Consider the following 22,275-nt stretch of genomic DNA (forward strand, 5'->3'; position numbering starts at 1 on the left):
TTTCCTTAAGATTTACGCTAGACTGTCAGCTCCAGGAGCGAAGGAACTTTTTCTGTTTTGTTAACTGTTATGTGCCCAGTGCCTAAAACTACCTGGCATAGAGTAGATTCACATAATATTACAATGAATGAATATTAATAATGTTACTACACTTACATTCCCTTCCTTATATCTTCAAGATAACTCAAGAATAAAATTATTGTTCAACATCGTCAACCATCAGGGAAATGCAAATCAAATCCACAATGAAATATCACCTCCCACCTGTTAGAATAGCCATTATCAAGAAGTCAAGAGAAACAGTTGCTGGCAAAGATATTGTGAAAAGGAAATCTTTATACATTGTTGATGGGAATGTAAATTGGTCCAACCACTATGGAAAACAGAATGGAGATTCCTCAAAAATTTAAAAAATAGATCTATCATATGATCCAGTAATTCCACTTCTGGGCATATACCCAAAGGAAATGAAAATAGGATTTTGATGAGATATATGCACTCTCATATCTATCTCAGCATTATCCACAATAGCCAAGATATGGAAACTACCCAAATGCCCATCAATGAATGAATAGAAAGGAAAAAAGAAGTACTACACATACACAATGGAATATTATTCAGACACAAGAAAGGAAGATATACTCCCATTTGCAAAAAAAACATGGATGGACCTCATTGAGCATATTATGCGAAGCAAAATAAATCAGAGATACCACTTATATGTGGAATCTAAAAAAGTTAAGCCTATAAAACACAGAGTGTAAAATGGTGGTCCCCAGAGGATTTTGGGGGGCAGAGGGTGATAGATAAGACAAACTTGTAATGAGTAGGAAACAAGCCATAGAGATCTATTGTTCAGTATAATGAATATAGACAATAATACTGTACTATAATTATGTAATGTATAATATGAAAAATCATATTATAATAGGTCAACTATCAAAGTAACGTGTCGTATATCCCAAACATACACAATGCTCATGTCAAATTTATTCAATTAAAAATTTAATTGCTTTCAAAAATTTCAGAAATCTCAAATTTTTATAAAACTTTCAACATCTTTCATGCTTGGTTTAAATACTTCTCTTTTTTCAAATAAAAGGTGCCGTCTCTTTGTTTTTGATGCACACAGATAGGTAAAGTTTGCAATTCCTTAAAGTTTCAGAATTTATAAAATGCTGTATTAATTAACTTTTCTACACCCAACAGACATGTTTCAAAACCCTCATTATCTTTTAATAATCTGAGCCCAGACCACTAATGAGTATCTCCCAACTGCAGTATTCTCCAACTGCTTCACTGGTTTCCCATTAAGAATCATATTGATTATCAAATTGCTCTTTAACCTAAGAATCATTGTGACTTTCTCTTTTCTTAATTAGTTTTCCTCTACATGTCTAGACACTCACCAACTACTGCATTACTCACTTCTAAAATCTAGTAAAACTTTTAGGTCACTGGCTCCACTTTTGGAAAAGGTACCTCTGGAAAAAATAACATTACAAACTTTCTAATGTTCTATTTTTGGTGCATATTTTCTTTTTAACTTTAGTATGGGCTGAAATACTTAAAATTCTAAGTTACTACTCTTACAAAATGTCAGGTTTTAAAGACATGAAACAAGATAGCTATGTATTATTCTACGAAAAACAAACTAATCATTGTATCTAGTAATTAGCAGTGTGTTTAAGCTATTTTATTAAAGATTCAAAACATACAAACAGCTTTAAGTTCTTAGAATAATTACAAAATTCAAATTGAATGAATAAATTAGAGCTGTTTACAGGAAAACATTGGAGTTTCATCTTTAACAAGTTTTATTAATTAAATCAAAGACTAATGAACAGAAGGCAATCAAGGCCTGATTGGCAATGGAGACATAATTCAGGTAAATACCACGGTTAAAAACAAATGCTTTCAATTGTGTTAATATTACCACAGAACATTCTGTTGGAGATATCGTCAGTTTTGTATCTAGTTGTTCTAAGCTATATAGGGAGCTGTTTTAACTTCAGGCATTTAAAAATATTCTCTAATTCTACCAACAAATGCCGTTGCCAGCGTGGCCTCACTGTGCAGCTCACTCCACACCAAAGGGTGGGTGGCTCACTCCTACGGTCTTCCCATCAAACCAGACAAGCTGTCAAGTGCAGCAGAGGAGGACGGAGGGGATGTCCGCGCGTGTGCAGGGAGCTACCCACACACAGAGATACGGGGACGCTGAGTGTCCCAGCAGAGCCATGTTGAGGTGGATCCAGCTTTCAGAGTGGTTCTAATCACAAATACCAATCTCAGCCAACTTCAGAACTCTGTCTATGGTTCTACTGTGTTTCCCCGAAAACAAGACCTACCCGAAAGTAAGCCCCAGTTAAGATCGTCAGTCAGACGGACGCATTTAGTATGTTATAACAATGTTCCAGAAGAAGATGACATGATTCTATTTGAATAAATGTAGATTCTTGTACATGAAAAAAATAAGACATCCCTGAAAATAAGCCCTAATGCGTCTTTTGGAGCAAAAATTAATATAAGACCCGGTCTTATCTTCGGGGAAACACGGTATGTGCTGTAAGTTTGAAAATGATAAAAATTGTAAGTTTGAAAATGATAAAATTCTCCTGTGAGAGTGAAGCAAGATGGAGAAGCTTTGGATAAGAACAGCCTACTCATTTTTTCATGCATTTCTTCATTTGTTCATAAACTTACAAAGGAAAACGCCCCAGTTAGCTCAGGGTAAAAATTTTCCTGGTTCGAAAGGTGATGCACAAAGAAAATTTCATTACAGACAAACAATTCTCAAAGGAAAGACTAAAGATTTTCTATTTTATTAGTTACTTCAAATTAATAGGATATCTTAGTATAATACAACAAAATTACAAATATTATCCAGGTCATCTTTGAAAGCAGTGTCCATGTACTAACACCTAGAAGAAATTATGTCTAGGGGATATAAAGGAAATTAAGGCAATATACCTAAAGGAAATTTAATATACTCTGGGAAATTTAATATATTCTGCCTCACTCTTCCATTATGATTTTGTCTCAAGAGAAACTGCTAAGGAAAATAATACTGAGTGCAGGCAGATACAATGCTTTTGTTTCCTTACTGTATTGGCTTAGAAGCAACAGAAGAAAATGAGATACTACGGGGGAGTGACAATGACAAGAAGGAATATATCAAGGACAATATTTAGGGCTGAATTTATAAATGTTTGACAAAGTCATTAAAATATTTTAAAGGTTTTAATAGTGCTTCTTTTATTAATTCCTTCTTGAGAGACTAGTTAAAATGCTGACTATACTGCATTGCATACACACTTCAAAAGTTAAAAACCTCACAAAGTGTTAGCCGCCTTACTATTCCCATCTGAATTTAATTTTTATTCAGGTGTAAATGAGAAATCATCTCAATACTATTTAACCTTTGCTATTCTGAGATACCCTAAAAGTGCTGTCTATTATATTTATTCTGGAAAAACAAATTAGAGTTTCAAGGTAAACTGTCAGTAATTACACCTTGTCCTAATTTTTATCAAAATAACATAGAGAGAAGTAGAAGATGACTAATGTTATTTGTTAAATTAATTTTTTAAACAAAACCCAAAGATTACTGAGAGAATAGTGTAATGGCTACTTATTAGGATATGACCAACGGTGCAAAAAGTCTGAAGATTTAATAAAATGAGAAAAGGATATGCTCAATCAACAATTATTGCTTACAAAAGAAATTATGGCTGCTAAAGTATAACTTATCACTATCAACGTCTTATCAAATGTATAAACGCATAATACTTTGAAACATAAAATTAGTGACATATAATGTTCATGGGAGAAGAGAGAATTATGTATATTTCAACAATTTTAGCCAACTTTGCACCTTTCCAAAATTAAAATCTGTCAATAAAGGAGTTGAGAATTCTATTACCTTGCAAATAAAATAACCTCAGTGATCATTCAGGCTTCTGAGCAGATAAAATGATCCTTACTGCCTTGATTGTTTATCTTTGTCCTCTCACTGCCTGGAACTAAGTAGCCCCCCAAAGGCTGCGATAGAACTCAAACTCCCTACAATATCCCCAAATGATTTTGTTCTTCCTAAATGTTGAACTTCAATTTGCTTCCTGTAATTTCTACTCTCTGACTCAAATTGACTCCAAAGAGGCTAAACTAAATGCTCTTCCACAAGACAGCCCTTCATTTAATTAAGTTTTGATATCCTGCCTTTCAAGTCAACTATTCGTTGAGGCTATGATTCTGTGCTTGACATAAAGGATGAACAACGCAGATACGGTCCCTTCACTTACATCTCACCAAGGAGACAGACATAAAGCACAGAACTACAAAGATGGCTGAAACACATCAAAGGGAGGCAGAAGGCCCCCACTCACCAGACAATTTTAGTGTCACTAAAGTAATACATGCGATAGAAAGGTATCAAATATGTTTAAGTCCATAAGTTTACAATGAGACTAAAGAAACTGTTATACTTGGGGGTGGGGAGTACTATGAACCATCTCACTAGTTTAAAAACTTAAATATAGAGACTGCATCAAGCATTTACCTCTCATTTATTTTCATATATACTGTATCTCATGTAAACAGATCATTGATATGTGCAAGTTTCTCTTTATAGATGCATTGCATGTAACAACTGAAGACAGAATGATACAATTTCATTAGTACCATTTTGCTAACCATAATCATTGGATGGATTATTAACAGTTGCTAAAATCACAAAAAAAAGACTACCAGATATTATGTGCTTTTTTTTTTTTAAATTAGTTTCAGGTGCACAAAACAATGTAATAGTTAGACGTTTATATCATTTATATCCCTCACACTGTGTCAACTCCCCTCTCCCCATCCACTATCCCTCTGACATCGCACACAGCCATTACATTTCCACTGTCATCATGTGCTTCTTGATGGAAGCACTCATCCCCCTCCATGGGATAAATCCAAATGGAATCTGATCAAGTCTTTACCTAACTACTTATTTTAATAAAGAGATAGGGAACAAGTTAAATAACATCATTGGGATACATCAGAAAAATGCAGACGACAGGTAACTCTTCATACAGGAGAAATGAGTGTGTTTCTTCAACAAAATAATTTCATGAAAAATGAGAGGGGAATCCATAGATTAAAAGAGAGAGATATCAACTAATTGCAATGTACAGATCCAATTTTATCTTTCCTCCAGCAATGTATTTTAAAACTCACTGCATGTATATTTGATAATATAAAAGAACCATTAAATTTTGACATGATTTTGGTTATGTGCTTTAAAATAGAGTTCTTACCGTTTAAAGCAGGAGTGTCCAAACTTTTTTCAATGTTTTTCACCAAGGGCCATATGCAGTAAAATACACAAACAGCCGGGCCACTCACTCGAGGTGAAGTACATATTGCCTCACCTGGTTTATTTAAGTAAACTAAATATATTTTTGGAATTTGCTGAGGGCCAATTAAAAATGGATTGCGGGCCACAGTTGGCCCGCGAGCCGCAGTTTGGACACCCCTGGTTTAAAGGATAAACGCACTATGAAATAACATGATGTTTGAGGTTCGTTTAAAATAATTGAGAGAACAAATATAGATAAAACAAGATCAGAAACGGGTTGTCAATGTTTGAAATTGGGTGATAGGCTCATGGGAATTTATTGTAACTGTGTTTTCTACTAATTTTCCATATTAAGTTCTACAATTTGTTTTAAACACCCAATAGGAATTGGGATAAATGCAATGAAGGAAAATTGTAATGTACTATAGAAAACATAAAGAATCTATTTTAGATTAGACAGTTAGGGAAGGTTTCTCTGAAAGCACGACATTCAAGCTGAAACAAGACATATAAAAGAACATTCCAGACAGATGGAACAACCTGTACAAAAGCCCAGAAGCAGAGAACACAGTGCATTAGACCAAAGTCTAAGAAAGAAAGAGTGGCTAGAGCTTGTTGGCCAGGAGTTGGGGGAGGGGGGTGCCTGGAGGGATAGGAGAGCCAGATCATGGAGGTTCTTAAAGACCATAGAAAAAACTGATTTAAAAAAAAAACACTGGAAGATCTTAAGAAAGGGGATGATGTGATTAAATTATGTTTCTACAGCTCACTCACTACAGTGTGGAGAATGACCTGAAGAAACACAATCAGTGGGAGCAGGGAGGGACGTCAGGGAGCTGTTGCTATGGTCCAGGAGAAAGATGGTGGCCACAAAGAACCAGGAAACTGGGGAGAGGGATGGGGAAAAGGTAAGCGATATTCTGAAGGCAGAATCAACATGCTGTCAGAATAAATCGGATTTGGTGTAGAGAAAGGTGTAAAGGATGACTCCAGGTGTATCTGCGTCAATGAAGGTAGCATTTATCATTTAATATTCGAGAGAAGAGAAAAACTAATGGAGACGAGATATAGACAGAGCGTACCAAGAGTCCTGCCACGGAGGCTCTCAGTCAGGGCACAGCCAAGTGGTGATGTAAGGAAGCACTGGTATTTATGGCTCCTGATCCCAGTACAAAATTCGAGGCCAGTTAAAAAAACTTAAGAGTCAGTTGGAAGACTTCAAGGGAAGTAATAACCTCCAGAGAAAGCCAGTTGTCTGTTAAAGCAGGGGAAAAGAGAACCCTCAGAAAGAGGAAGAGAATATGTAAGAGTTTGTTGATCAGAGAATAATGCTCTAGGTCTAGACAAGGAAAGAGACTGGAGGATAGGGGAAAGGGACAACACAGATGTAGTGACAAAATGGGAGTGAGGTCTGATAGACAGTGGCTGATCAGGCAGTTTTACCCCTGGAGGAGTGCCTAGGCAGAGGACATTCCATCCTGACAGTCCCTCGGAAGCCGCCGGAGTAGGGGCTGCTGTTGGGCTGCTGCTCAGCGCAGCTGCCCCTGTATGCATGAGGTAAAGCATTAGAAGCCGGTCCAGCCTTTGCCATGTCAGAAGATAAAGTACAGGTTTTCAGCCCTGGCTACATACCATGTTTCCCTGAAAATAAGACCTAGCCGGACAATCAGCTCTAATGCGTCTTTTGGAGCAAAAATTTATATAAGACCCGGTATTATATTTATTATATTATATTATATTATATTATATTATATTATATTATATTATATTATATATTATACCCGGTCTTATAGTAAAATAAGACCAAGTCTTATATAAAACCCAGCCCTTATATTATATTAAGACGGGGTCTTATATTAATTTTCACTCCAAAAGACGCATTAGAGCTGATTGTCTGGCTAGGTCTTATTTTTGGGGAAACATGGTATTAGGATCAATCGGGGAGCTTTAAAACAAACCATTGCCTGGCCTCACCCAGGATTTAGTTGGCGTGGGATTGGATCCTAGTAAAACACCCCGGGTGATTGTAACGCACACATGAGGTTGAGAACCACTGTGCTACGTCTTCAGGCTCCTATATCAACTTCTCATTGTCTCTATTTGTCGGGTCTCTCCAACATTGAAGTCTCCTTGTTATGATAAACATTCAATTTTTTTTTACTATTTTGAGTGTCCTCCTTCTTAGCTGCAAGCTTCTTTTGAACATGCTTGGGTGTACCCACTGAGACCTGGTGTAAGTGCTGAGTGGACGGGGACAGTCCAGAAACCGGACATGTACTGATTTGTCCTAAGCTTGAAGTAGACTGTCAGAGTCACAAATTACTGTGAACTCATAATGACCTTGCCAACAACCAAAACCCCTGCAATCACACCATCTCTAACTTGATCTATGCCATACAATTCACCTTTTGTTGTTTGTTTATAGCTGCTTTATTCATAATTGCCAAAACTTGGAAGCAACCAAGATGGCCCTCAATATGTGAATGGATAAACAAATTATGGTACATCCAGACAATGGAGTATTCACTGCTAAAAAAAAAAAAAAAAAAAAAAAAAGTGGGCTAAGGGATCAAATATATGGTGATGGAAAGAGAACTGACTCTGGGTGGTGAATGCACAATGTGATATATAGATGATGTATTACAGAATTGTATACCTGAAGTCTATGTAACTTTACCAACAATTGTCACCCCAATAAACTTTAATTTAAAACAAAGACACAAAAAGAAGTGGGCCATCGAGCCATCAAAAGATACGAAGGAATCCTAAATTTACATTGCTCTGAAAGAAGTCAATCTGAAAAGGCAACTGTATGATTCCAACTGTATGACATTCTGGAAAAGGCAAAGCTATGAATACAGAAAATGTGTCAGGGGTTAAATAGGTGGAGCACATAATTTTTAGGGCAGTGAAGCTATTTTGTATGACACTATAATGGTGGATATGTCATTATACATTTCTCAAAACCCGTAGAATGTAAAACATAAAGAGTGAAACCTAATGCAAACTATGGGCTTTCGGTGATCATGATGTGTCAATGTAGACTCAATAAATGTACCCCTCTGGTGCAGGATGTTGACAGTAGGGAAAATGGGGGAGTGCCGGGAACAGATTCGGGAACTCTAGTTCCTACTCAATTTTTTCTGAAAATCTAAAACTGTTTAAAAAAATCTATTAATTAAAAGAAAACCAACTTATATTCTATATGTTATAGCTAAATACCGGAAGCAGCAGTGGCAGTCACTTTTTGGCAGACCTCGAGTATATAATCCAGACATTCACATCTGTACTCAAGGCATCAGGCAACACTGAGGATGGCAGGGCAGAGCACAGCAATCACTGGGATACAAATCAATGTATCTGTGAGATATCTATCCACCGTTTATTCTTTATTAAGACATGGCCAATCCAAAAGGAATGATGTGGTTGTGTTCAAACCAGGTTGCTTCTATTTCTTCATTGTAGTTAATCTTTCCATCATCCTCTTATTCTTCTTAACACAATCGGGGCAGGAGGGTCTGGCACCCATGCCTGACCTGCATATAACTGCAGGCGAACCCAACCCTCTCTGTCTGCCAAGAGAGGGCTGCCATGGACCACACTCCACCTGACACCAGAGGTTTGCAGCAGAAAGTTCTCAGCAGAAGTAGGAATGGGACATGAATTCATAGCCTCAGGTTGAATGGCTCTTGCAGCAAGTCTTGCCCATGCTGCCAACATGGCTTCCTGAGCTGAAGTTATCACTTCAACGCTATTGGTCATTTGCTCTCTCTCACTCATCTTACAACTTCTCTTACTCCTTGCTTTCTTGGTCACCATCTTGCATTTCTTTGAACTTGACTCCTGTAGTATTTCAGGAATGTTCTGTTTTTCTTCAGAGTGCACATGTTCCTTGAGCCTCAGATAAACGTCTATTTTGTTGCCATCAGTACTCAAATTAAATTGTTGGCACCAGTTCCACAAAGTGTCTCAACGCACTTTATTAATTGAAGGCAAAATGGTCAGCAAGGGGAGCGTTGGTTTTGGACAAGCTTTGAACTGTTCACTCGTTTGAGGAAGATAAACTTCATCGTCTGTCCTACGAATCTTCAGGTTGTCTTCTGAGATTGAAGAAATGCTTGGTTCCATTTGACGTTCTTCATTAGGTTCCTCACTAACTGGAACCAATGTGAGAATCATACTTTCTTCCTCTAATTCAACCTTAAAGTAATCCTTTTCGCTGCTATCAAAATTTGAATTTGCCATTCCCAGGAACACTCAGAGAACAGCAAAGTCAGCACAGTTCTACAGTTGACTTTTTAAACATGATATCAGGAGTTTGATTTATCCCTAAAAAAAGTCCAACTTGTCAGCAGCAACCAACTTGCTCAAGTCTCTTGTGTCTATGCTCAATTTCCAGTCCTGTTTATGAAAGGCAGTGGCCACACATACTGTCTGTCGTCATCCGAGGTGGGGATGACAGCACTTAATGGGATGAGGTTCAGGGCAGTGCTCTTTGACACCACACTCTTAACTCCCATCCCATCCACCTTTGGGGCACCTGGCTTCATTAACCTTCTCTCTGTCTTTCTCTGACCTCCCTCCTTCTCTCTTCACTTTTGAACTCTCCAGGCCAGCCCTTCCTCTCCAAAGTCACTCTCAGTCACACCTCAGCTTCTGTCCCAGACCACAGCACAGACCTTCTATTTCTACATTGACCTGTGCTGAAAATCTGCACCCAGCACAATTTCTGGCCCACATTAGGGCTCAGGGATGAACGGATGAGCCAACCACTTACCCTGTAAAAGAGGTACTAGAAATCCTACCTCTCTTCAGTATGGTTAATTGGCTTATTTTCAATCCACCACCAGCAGCAACACTATATCACCCAACTGTCTGTTTCTCCATTCCCAATCAGAACATAACTGTGAACATTTACCTATGTTCGATCAACAAGCAGATATACAATATCTACAGCATTCTGCTCGTCCACCAGCTTAACAATGTGATTAGAAAAAGGAATTAATGTTACTTAGGTATGACATAATTTTGTAATGACCTCCTAGATCACTAATTTGCTTTCTAACTATGCAGAAAGCATCGGGACAATAAGCTGTCCTAAAATTTTCCCCTGGAGGAGGGGGAATAGAAGGACATTCCGGGGGAAGGTCACACCTTTCCCTTGGCTCTGATTCACAAAACCCATCTTCATCCATGAATATTTGGACATATCAAAGCTACAAATGCCTCTCCAATTTTTCATAGTTCCTCAAGGGTGACTGACAATGATGGGACAATCTCAACTCCCAGTTTCTTTAAAATTCTGTGAAACAGTTATCCGTGGTCTTTAATCAGCACTCCTTAGAGAGCCATGGTACTGTCAAACTTCCTAAGACAGCTGACAATTGAATTCATTCCTATATTTGTTCTGCACTTTGGTACCCGAAGCTAACCCTCCTTGTTAGCAGTGATGGAAGCAAAACAGGTGAGTAATTGCACTTGTTCTCTATCACCTTTCTACCCAAGTAGCATCTTCGCTATGTAAACTTCAAACCTGAGCTTTTCTTGGATTTCCAATGCTTCCTCTCCTTCCCTCACTGAGCTGAACTGTATTGTAGTTATTTGATTTAAAGTTTGTTGGGTTTTGAGAGATTTTTATAATCCGTTTTGATATATTGACCTTTGGAGTTTTAAGGCAATGGATTATACACTTATCGGTATTTTTCTGGAATACCTCCAGAGGCAAGAAACCATTCTGAGTAGAGCAAAACGTCACATGCATACAGCCCTTGAGGAGATTACCAGCCAAAGAAGAAACAACACAGGACTGAGCAACTAAAATGCATGACCAACATAGGTAAGTTTCTAAAAAAAAAAAAAAAAAAAAAAAAAAGTAAGGCACAGTTATCAAAGACAAGGAATGGAGGAATTTTTAACATATCAAGAGAAGGCATGAACCCAGAAAAGAAAAGATTCCAGGACACCTACAGACGTAAAAGCAGCTAGTTACACATGCTCCTGGAATTACAAGAAAAGGGCCATGTTTATTAGATGAGATGGGAGGGTTTCATAAAAATAAGTAAAAGGTAGTCTATTATGAGGAGATTTTAGAGATTGATTTTTCACATAGTGAAATTTGAAAGTTACTGTGTTAATTACTTCTAGAAGTTTTTTTATCCTAACATTCAACAATTTATATCACTAAATATGCAGTACCCCTAAATATACGAGCACTCAGATGCACTGAAAACTAAAAATGAAGGGATGACGTAAAGATAAAGAAAAAACAGAAGTTGGGTTTTGTTTCGTTTTTCCCTTGTTGCACTTTCAAGCACACTTGTCTAAAGAAACGTATTACTGAGGTCTTTGAAAAGGCTGCATTTAACATTTGTAAAGAAATCAAATTTTCTCATTTGGAGGTCAAGTTGCCACTTCAAATAGATTTTCACCTTCAGTAGCTTTTCTCCCATAGAAAATACTTCAAACAAGCAGAAAAGAAATGGATGTACTTCTAAAAGATATTATCATTTTTTTCACTATTTTGGATTACCTATTACAGATGGTCCCCAATTTACAATGGTTCAACTTACAATTTTTTGACGTTATGATGGTATAAAAGCAATACACATTCACTAGGAACCATACTTCAAATTTTGAATTTTGATCTTTTCCATGGCCAGTGATACAATACTCTTTTATGATACTGGGCGGCAGCTGCGAGATTATTTTACCCAACTATAGACTAATGTAAGTGCTCTGAGCACATTTAAGGTAGGCTAGGCTACGCTATGATATTTGGTAGGTTAGATGCATTACATGCAGTTTCGACTTACAATATTTTCAACTTATGATGGGTTTATTGGACTATATCCCCATGGTAGGTTGTGGAACATCTGTATTTTCTGCTAAATTCTTACATATTATATCTAAAAATAAAAATCAAATCCACTCAGTCATTATTTTTTTTTAAAAAGCCTAACTACAGCATCACAATCAGAGTGAGTCAATAGATGAGCTGGGCAAAGACAATACAGTCTGATGTTCAACCTTACAGCATGTTAAGCTTCCCAGTTCAAAGATATGTTTAAAGCATAATGGTCCTATTTCTCTAACAGAGTCAAATTATGTTTCCCTTTCTCTAGGAGAAGAATACATGTTCCCCATCACAAGAAAGATGTCAAGCTTCTACTCTCAGGGAAAAAAAAAGTATCTCCAAAGCAACTAAACGAGATGCACCAGAAAGCACATCACTGATTCACCACAAGGCATTGAGCAGTCCCCAAATACTCATTGCCAAGTACCGTTAACCACAGAGATCTTGCATTTTCCACTCAAACATAGTCATACGAAATTAAACGAAGTTTGGAACAGCAGGACAAAACAATTAAAGCAGCCCTGGAGAACCATTAGTGCAGGACTATTCAGAGTTCAGACTATTCTCAACCCAATTCTAATAAAGACACAAATCCCCCCACCTCCCAGTATGCACATGGGCATGCGTGTGTGCTCACGTGTGCACACACATACACCACCTCAAGTTTATATTATAACAAGGACAGAAAGTTAGTATTTTCATTTTTTTGGTTTGGATGGAAAGGCCTATGGAGAACAAACAAAGAAAATTATTATAAAGACACAGTAGCTTGGTTAAAAGACTAAGACATCAAGTCAAGAGTATTACAAGTAATTTTTATTTCCTTCAATTAAAATGTATTACTTTCATAACAGAAGTTGTCATTTTTAAATATCTTTAAAATGAAATTAAAAAAACAATACCAAGCAAAGCAAAATTTACCTAGTTTGATTTCAGTTTTTTATGACAAAAGGATTGGAGAACAATGTTATCCCACCATGAATTACCTAAGTCTAAGACTGTTCTCCTAAAAATAAAAGTGACACTAAAATAGATTGCTTTATAGGCAAGCAGAGTATCAAAGTAAAAACTGATTCAATTAAATATAAAGTTGAAAACAATCTACCTACACATGCTGAAGACTGCATTTTATTTTCATTGGCTCATTGGTAATATGTAGATTAATATAAAATATTAAAAAGACCTTCATAAAAATTACATATAATTGGGATGATAAGATCTATACTAGTATTATTTCTTCCAAAACCTAGCAATAGAGCCAAAGTACAAATCAGTTAACCTGATTCAGAATGAAAGGGTTTTATACACAGTCAATAAAGTTTAAAATCAAGATAGCTGTCTTTAACTCAAAAATAGCACTTGTGTTCAATTACCCCTATTATTAAAGTACCGACAATGCAGCAGGCCCTGGGCCAAGGACCTTATTTACACCGTCTCATTTAGTCCCTATATCACCGCTGTTTGACAGGCACTATTATTATCTCCACTTTACGAAGAAACTGAGGCACAGTTCTAAATCACACAAGAAGTGGCAGGCCCACAATTTGGACCTAGGAAGTGGGACTTCAGAGTCCATACTCATAAAGGCTAGCGATAAGTAAAGTGTCAACCACAGAGGAAAGGTGTGCGGTCCACATGCTCGCTCCTTCATTAAACAGAGGCACTCTGCTTACACCAGTATATATTTTTATATACACTTGTGATCAAATTATTTACTCCCAAAGCAATGCCATGGCTCTCTAATAATTATTTACAAACATCAAAATAAATCAATATATTTTAGAATGGATAAGTCTTATCCAAGTTATAAAAGTAATATATGTTTGTGGAAGAATAGTTGGCAAATACAGAAAAAATTTATATCCACAAAAATCACACTATTCAGAGGTAAATTCTTCAACGTGTGTATGTTCTTGACATTTTTTCTCTGTGTAGATTTTTCACAATGATATCCTACTTGGTTCATTTACCTTCTTGTTGTGGTTTAATAAAATATCCTTTTTACTGGGTGGGCTGAAATAAGAACCCAGGAAGCATCAAGTTCAAACAAGTTCACACTTTCCTCTTAAGAAAATGGCTCCAGTACTTTTTTTCTTAAAATTTAATGACTCCTGTGTTTGGATTTATTGAGGAAAGCAATTCTCCCAGCCAAGCAACAGAGGCCTGGCTGAGGAAGCAACGCATGGGCCTGCCAGTTGCATGGGAGCAGGAACTATGGGGCACAGTTCTTCTGAGTTGGCCTACCTAGAATTCAGTGCTCCATAACCCAGTGACAGAAAACCACCAATCAAATCATCTTTAGGATAGGTATGCTAGCAGACTTTGCTCTAGGAACCAGATACATGATTTTAGACTTGGAAGAACTGAAACTCATAGTAATCAAATGTCAGTTGAAGAACTTCCAATGTCCTGACTTCAAATCTCTGTTCCCAAGTGCCATTTGTCAGTCTCTTCTCATCACACTTAAAGGGCATAAGTAGAACATTCCTAAACATTGTCCCCAATCATTACATAGTTATTTGAATTGTGCTGTTCCACTTATATGCAGATTTTTCAATTGAGCTAAGTTCAATTGACCAGCACAGTTCAGACCTGCATTGTTCAAGGGTGAGCTGCGCAGCTGGGAATACACGTATGTGGAGGGCCAACTGTAGTTACACATGGATTTCTGACTGTACGATAAGTCAGCGACTCTAACCTCCGTGTTGTTCAAAGGTCAACCATACATATAAAGGTAAGTTATATATATATGAGAATAACTTATATACATATGAGCAAGTAAAGGAAATACAAAGCAAGGCAGTAAGTGAATCATGGAAAATAAAAAATTATTCTGACATTTGTTAAAACAATAAGGCTTTATTCAAGTCCATTGCAATAAGGGAGAGAGAAATAGGGCTAAACTCTGAATACAACAAGAATAAGTGGGGATTTATAACCAAAGAGCAGGTTATGGGGTCACTGAGGATGCAAAATTACTAAGAGGAGACATCAAGGGTAGGGGTAGTTCTTAATGATCTAACAGGATTATTGCTGCGGGCAGGTCAGAGCAATCAGATATCAAGGGAGGGGGCATTTTCTCTAAACGGACTCAGCCAGATTCCTGCTAAAACTGAGCTATCCAAGCCTGGCAAAGACAAGGCGTGTGTTTGGGGGGCGCTAAAGGGAGTAGGTGGCAAATCAAGGCCTAGTCAAGAAGATGGTTTTAGGGGATCATAACTCAAGTTTTAGTCAAGAAGAGAATCTTATCAGAAACAAGGAACATTTCATAGTATGAACAGTACTTAAGTTGAGTCTTAAAGATGGAACAAGAGGTGGAAAAGTGAAAAGGAGTGGTAACCACTTACATAGAGAGATCTATCATAAACAAAAGTGCAGAACGGGGAAAGGTACGTTTAAAGTACAGAGAGTAAAAACTAGGGAAGCAGTAGGGCATAAGGAATGAAAAGCAGAACAAGAGGAATTTGGGTGTCAGGTCCTCTAAAAAACTGATCCAACAAAGTAATTAGATATTTGATCTCGGTGGACATCAATATTTTTATTATATGCTACATTTGGGATGGGGGAGAGCTTTGAATGAAGTAAGAGTTAATGTATCAGCAACGTTCATTTGAAGAAGTTAAATACACATTTATTCTTAACCAATAAAGGTAAATTAACTGAGCTATAAATCTACTAAATATACCTCATAGTATAAATATAGATTAAAATTTAAATATAGACTAAAATATATTTATAAATACAAATTAAAACACACTAAAAGTAATAAATTTCTAGGATTTAAATACTGTAGTTATATATACATACTATAAAATATTTCATGGCAAATCTTTATTGTAATAACAAAGAAAGCTAAACACTCAATTTGTAAATCTATCTATTGCTACATCCAGGGCTGTCCAAGCAATAACCTGTATGTTTATCACCATCAAGCAGGACATTGGCATCCCTTTTCTAAAGAGCAATCTGTTTTGCATGGTTTAGTGCTACAAAATCAGGAAAAGGTCTTAAATAAAAAACTATTCGGTAATGTTAAGCCTCTGCCACCAAATCTAGCTTCTAATAAGAAATTTAATTTCCATCCAGTGAAACAACATAACTTTGAGGAAAAACCATGTTGTATGGCTTTTGCTGGGTTTTCCCGGAGTGTGGCTTCAATAAACAGTGCATGCATGAATGAATGAAGTCAGCTACTTCAAATAAAGACTCAACCAGTGAACAGCGACCAATGGGGCACATTACACCAGCTTTCCCTAGTAGAACAATTTCTGTAACTAAGAAATCACAAAAGTCAGCTTTCCTAAATGTCTCTCCTTTGGCATGTCTTTTTTCTCCATCATTAACAGAAAGCTTTCAGATAGGATTTTCATTTGAATTCAAAACGAGTTATGGAGGAGCAAAGTCCCTGACTTCCAAGGCAACATATACTCAAAAGCAATAAGATATTTGCTCAGTTTTCATCTCAAATGAGGAATGACTACAACTGCCATGACTCTTCTCCAACTGAAGCAGATGGGAAATCATCAGCAGTCATTCAGTGGAGGAATTCTTCCATAACAGCACCATACATACAAATCCTAGCCCAGAAAACCAATGAAACTTGAGCTAGTGTAATATGTTATTTTATGAGTTATTTTTTTTAAATGAGTAGTATATTTATAAATTGGGTACATTGAATACATACATGTAAATCTTTGCATGTCAAATATCTGCAGATATTTAGTCACTTAGCAACTGTCCATTTTCCTTTTCTTCTAAGATTTATTTATACTCTTTTCTTGTTTAAAAAAAACCTGAAGCTACATGAAGATTACTACAAAAAATGGACACTATAAAGCTAATATCCTGTGTCCATGGTAGATAAACAACTTTGTGTAGTTATAACACATAAGACTACCTTTCCTATTTTCTTTGTTTTTAAATACACAAATTTTTAAAGAAAATACATTCGTTATATTCTTTTTACCACGATCTTTAAAATCCAGACTACTAATTAGTCAATTGGACTCAGATTATGAATGTCAGGAAGTGAGAGACTATGATTAATCATGTGTCAGATAAGTATCCAATCATTATGCTATAAACACTCACTCATTTTGAGTGACTAAGGAGAAAGTATGACTAAATTACATAGGATTTAAAAAAAAAAAACAGGGAGATTCACTCATCTCAGATAGACGGATTGGCTCTAACTCTGAAGTATAGTAAGAAAGTGATAGATGTGAAGTTGAGAAACCCACGTTTTCAGTGCAGCTCTTTTACTACTCAGGTGTATAAACTTAGGCCCATCATTTAACCTGTCAACTCTGTATTTTCATATATATATATATATATATATATATATATATATATATATATATACACGTATATGTGTGTATATATATTCATGTACTATATGAATATATAATACAATGGAAAGTTTTTGAAAAGTAGAAAGGGAAATATAACTGTATAGGTTGATTGTTAGAATAAGTGGCTACTAGCGTATGTAGAGATCTGGCCACACTGGCTTCAATAATTGCATTTGTGATGAAGCATCATCCAGGTAACTAGATTCATTAGACAAAATAAGGTTAAATAGAGTTGGTCTCTCCAGGTGTTATTAATTAAACAAGACCCCCCCCCCTTTTTTTAACAGACAGGTCAATAGTAAACTAGCTCAGGTAACATTAATCATAGCACACACACATACACACACAAAAATATATATGTCTAAATTATACACATGTATAATTTAATCAAGTCATCTGTAAGTTTGTGTGAATAAATACATACAAACAATATAACTGTACCTGCTTAGATACAACTACATAAGGAAGTGACTGATGATAAGAACATGAAAATTTGGCAAGACTTTCAAGTGACATAACAGATGGAGAGAATTATTTGGTTCTCGTAATGAAATTCTGAATGCTTAAACACATGCACAGCTAGTGCTAGGAATATACTTCGGGTTGGGGCTCAAGGGTACTGAGTTTCTAATTTACTCAAAAACCTATTTGAAAGAATTTTATTTTTTTAAGGTACTGTTCTTGCTATAACATTATTTCCTCCATTATTTATGAGAAGGATAAAAGGGTTGTAAAGGTGCTGGCAGATCAGGAGTTATGTTTGCCATATGAGTAGAATAAAAAGGAAGTGAGAAAAATGGGTGCCATCAAATTTTGGGCTGAGGTCCACAATGAGATGACAGCAATGGAATGGAAACTCTTGTCCAAAATAAACTTATTCGCTCGAAGGGAAAGGGGAACAGTGAGTGTTCTATTTCATGCAGGCACCTACTATACGGAAAGCCACAAATCACTTGAGTGAAATAAGAGGGCGAAATAGCTATGATGTCACTGTGAAGCTGCCTAAAGCAGTGGAGAATACGAATGATAAATGACTGAAGAGAAATTATAATGCTGGCACGAGGGGACGATATGAGAATCAAGGGAGAAATTGGCGATGCTCCCTTAGCGTCATTCATTAATAAAAGCATACAATACGAATAGATTTTTCAAAAGCTAATTTCAATTTTTTTTCAAAAAATGAAAGTAAAAGAAGATAAAAATCGTAACAGCTCTCTAGTTGGACTTGACTGGGCCTGAATTCTGGCTCTGCCACTTAGCTCTGTGATTGTGGGCAAGATATACAAAGTTTATGGACCTTAGTTTCTAAATCTTGAAAATGGGGAAAATAATCTTATTATAAAGTTTTTCTAGGATTGTTATGAGAAACAAATAAAAAAGTAATAGCTAACGTTCACTGAACACGTGCCATATGCGAAATAATGTTCTAAACACTCCAAATGTATTCATTCATATATATTTTCCTCATAGCTGTATGGAATCAATTCTATTATTAGCCCTATTTTTTATAGGCGAAAAAAATGAAGCTTAACCCAGTGTTCAATAAACATCAGCTTTATTTCATAACCCTAAATAACAAAGAGGAAGGTAACACCAAGATTAACAGAAGATTCACAAAAATTGATTTTTATCGTCATGAAAAAAATTAGTATCAATGAAGTAAAAGGGGCCAAGAAGAGAAACCAATGTGCTATACAGAGTTCAATGAGGTATCTAAATTTTAAAGAACACAAATTAAAAAGGAAGAGATATTTAGAAAGGATAACATTCTTATAGGTCTAAGTCCTAAATGAGAGAAATCTAGCAATAAAAACTATTTCAGATCTACAGAGGGTGCCAAAAAAAAGGTATACACATTTTAAGCCAACATCTCTTAAAATGTGTATACATTTTTTGGCGTCCTGTATACATTATCAAAACAAGAAAATTGGAGACCAATTATGTGGAACACATGGAATTAAGTTCAAGTGACAGAGAAAACAAAGCTCCTCCAATTTCTTCATCAAGCCTATATTTCACATGTTTCCTTAATCATTTTCTCTCCCTTTTTCCTGATTCCTTGTTTATAATCTATATCATACTCAATTCTTACCCATTTAGTTTAAAACTAAAACAAAAAATACTTCTCTCCTTTTTTGTTCTTACCTTTCCTGCCTCATGTCTAAGGTAGTACCTTGCATTTCAGCCTCCATTTATCACTTTCCTTTCTCTCTCCAACCCAAAGCAAGTAGGTCCCTTTCCCCACCAGTCCCCCACACATACTTAAGAAAAACCTTCCTATTTGCAAATTTAATGGATTCTTTCCAAGACTCATCAGATTTGACCTTGCTGAATGCTGGACCTGATCATGTACACTCTTCTGTAAATCTCTTCCTTCCTTGGTACTTGGTTGGTTTTCATGCAACCTCTCTACGCAATCCCTCTCATCTTCTTTGGGTCTTCCTTTGTCTAAATACCAGCATTTTGTTATTTGACCTATTTCACTTGAAGATGAGATATATTCTATTTTAATTTAATAATACTCTATGATTTATTTTGGGCAAAGTCCCAAGTGCCCACGACTCTCTAGAGCTTACACTGAAACTTTCCCAGGAACATGAAGTTAAAGAAAAAAAAAAAAAAAAAAGGTCCATTGCCTCCTCATTAGGAATTCAGCTTCCTCTGGGATCCCAATAGGGCTCCTTTGTAACACTTACTTGGTTTCTCAGTATCTCCATTTCCCTCTTCTTTCTCCCAAGAGGTTTGATCAAAAGCACAACAAAAGCCTTTGGTTCCTTTTCTGCTTCCTCAGGGGCCTTTTAGTCAGTCAGTACCTGTGCTGGCTGCTAAACTGCTTCCAGAATTCACTCTCTTGTCTCACCACCCATCAGGCCAATTAGGAACGACTTCTATCTTATTCTCTGTTGAGTTACAACAGGGCTTTCAACTATTAACCAAAGTATACAGTGTTTACAATTTTCCCTCAGCTTCAGACAATGCTGGTAAATCTGTAGGACCATTGATTTAAATCCCTGAAAACAGAGATAGTTAAAAACACAACAATCCCAAAGAGACCATGTTAAACTAGAGAGAGAACTACCTTTTAAATTTTCGAAGAATTTGTTTATACAGGGAAATAGATGTCTGTTTTCTTAAACCCTGGAAGGAAGGAAGTACTTTATTTGCTTGGGAATCAAAGCATGAAAAATGTCTCAAGCCTGAAATCTTTAAAATAATTTCCTTTCTGTCTGAGATTTTTTTTTTTTTTTGAAAGCTCAGATATTTTTCTGGGTAGAAGCCACTGAGCTTTTATCTTTTCCATTTTCAGATTTTACTGACAAAGGTAGATATCACTGTGAAGCTCAATGATAAGACAATAAACAAGAGCCTGAAGTTGAACTTTCCAGGCAAACCAAGCATACTTAAGAAAAGAATGAGATCAAACCCCACTCCTTTTCCTTTCTGATCCTGGCCTACAGGATCTTGTATTCCTCAAAACTGTCCCAAATCAACAGTGCCCATAATCCAATCTTGCACTTGATTGATCTATGCAATTTGTAGTCCTAGATTTTTTAGTGACATGCCATGTCTCCATTATTATAAGTCCTACCAATGCTATCATATACTTCTTCTATGTGTCAGTGTTAACCAGACTGTAAGCATTTGACTAAAATTCATTGACGCTACAACCTACTATTAGCTTTGAGCTCTAATAGCACCTGATTTTACCCAATCCCCAGTTTACGCATTAATTCTTACTTCAAATTTCCGGCATTTCCAGTATCTTAACATTACTCTGAGCCTATCATTTATATTATGAGTATTAAGGAATAGAGGCAGGGCATTTGAATTTTAGACTGATAAGTTACTATTTCACAAAAATCATTAAGTCTAGTCTCCATACCTTGCTGTCCAAGAGCATGTACTGTACCTGACGCTCATTAGCCAGCCATGAAACATATTAAATTGACAAATCTGCATTAGAGGTTCAAGGACAATTACGAACAATTCACCAAAGCTCTCAAAGATTCCCTGAAATTTATGTTTCTAAATACTTAAAACGAATCCCCTAATAAAATATTTTAATCAAATTTTGGTTTCGGGCAAAATGTTTTATCAAGTTTCTAAAGGAATAAAACATTACCTAAGTAATGTGATCATAGAATGTATATCCAAATGGGGACACTGACTAGTAAAAACAGTGAAGTAGTAAAAAGAAGCAGTATTAAAAGTTACTCAAAGACAAAAGCAGAAACCAGGATTGTCCCAGGCAAACCAGGAATAAGGTCCCCGTCAACACAATGCACCCTATTCCAAACAGAACCCTTGTCCTTCTCAAGAATGTTATCTAAAACTTAGTGAGATTCATTAAAAAAGCAGTCAATGAATAAGTGGTCAGAAAAGATAAATGAAAGACTGTGCACAGGTGAAAGCGACAATTTCATTCCAGACTAGAATGAAATTCAAACTTTTCCAGGAGGTTTCAAACAAGGCGTCAGAATTTTTTGGCACCTCTCACTCTCATCTACTCTTGAATGTGGTCTCTTCAAACGCTTGATCAATAAAATAGGTGAAAATGACACTGCCAATTCTGGGCACAGGCCTTAAAATATTGTCAGCTTCAACTTTCTGTGTGTTGATAGTGCCGTTCGGGCCATTTTTTTCCTTCCTGATCTTTCTGCCTGCTAACTCTATCTATGACTGACAGAGGGCTGTGGAAGTCTCCAACGACAACAGTGGATTTATAC

General features: G+C 36.4%; 1 protein-coding gene and 1 pseudogene across 4 annotated transcripts in view; both read right to left on the reverse strand.

The window, feature by feature from the left end:
- CDK14 (cyclin dependent kinase 14) overlaps positions 1-22,275 on the reverse strand; it is a 563,325-nt gene that overhangs the window by 373,722 nt on the left and 167,328 nt on the right. The gene's annotated exons all lie outside the window — the stretch shown is intronic.
- On the reverse strand, positions 8,793-9,589 carry LOC308510306 (developmental pluripotency-associated protein 2-like; annotated as a pseudogene). The gene has a single exon. The product of its transcript is annotated as a developmental pluripotency-associated protein 2-like (transcript).

Source organism: Rhinolophus hipposideros (assembly GCF_964194185.1).
Source record: "Rhinolophus hipposideros genome assembly, chromosome: 18".
In the NCBI taxonomy this organism is placed as follows: domain Eukaryota; kingdom Metazoa; phylum Chordata; class Mammalia; order Chiroptera; family Rhinolophidae; genus Rhinolophus; species Rhinolophus hipposideros.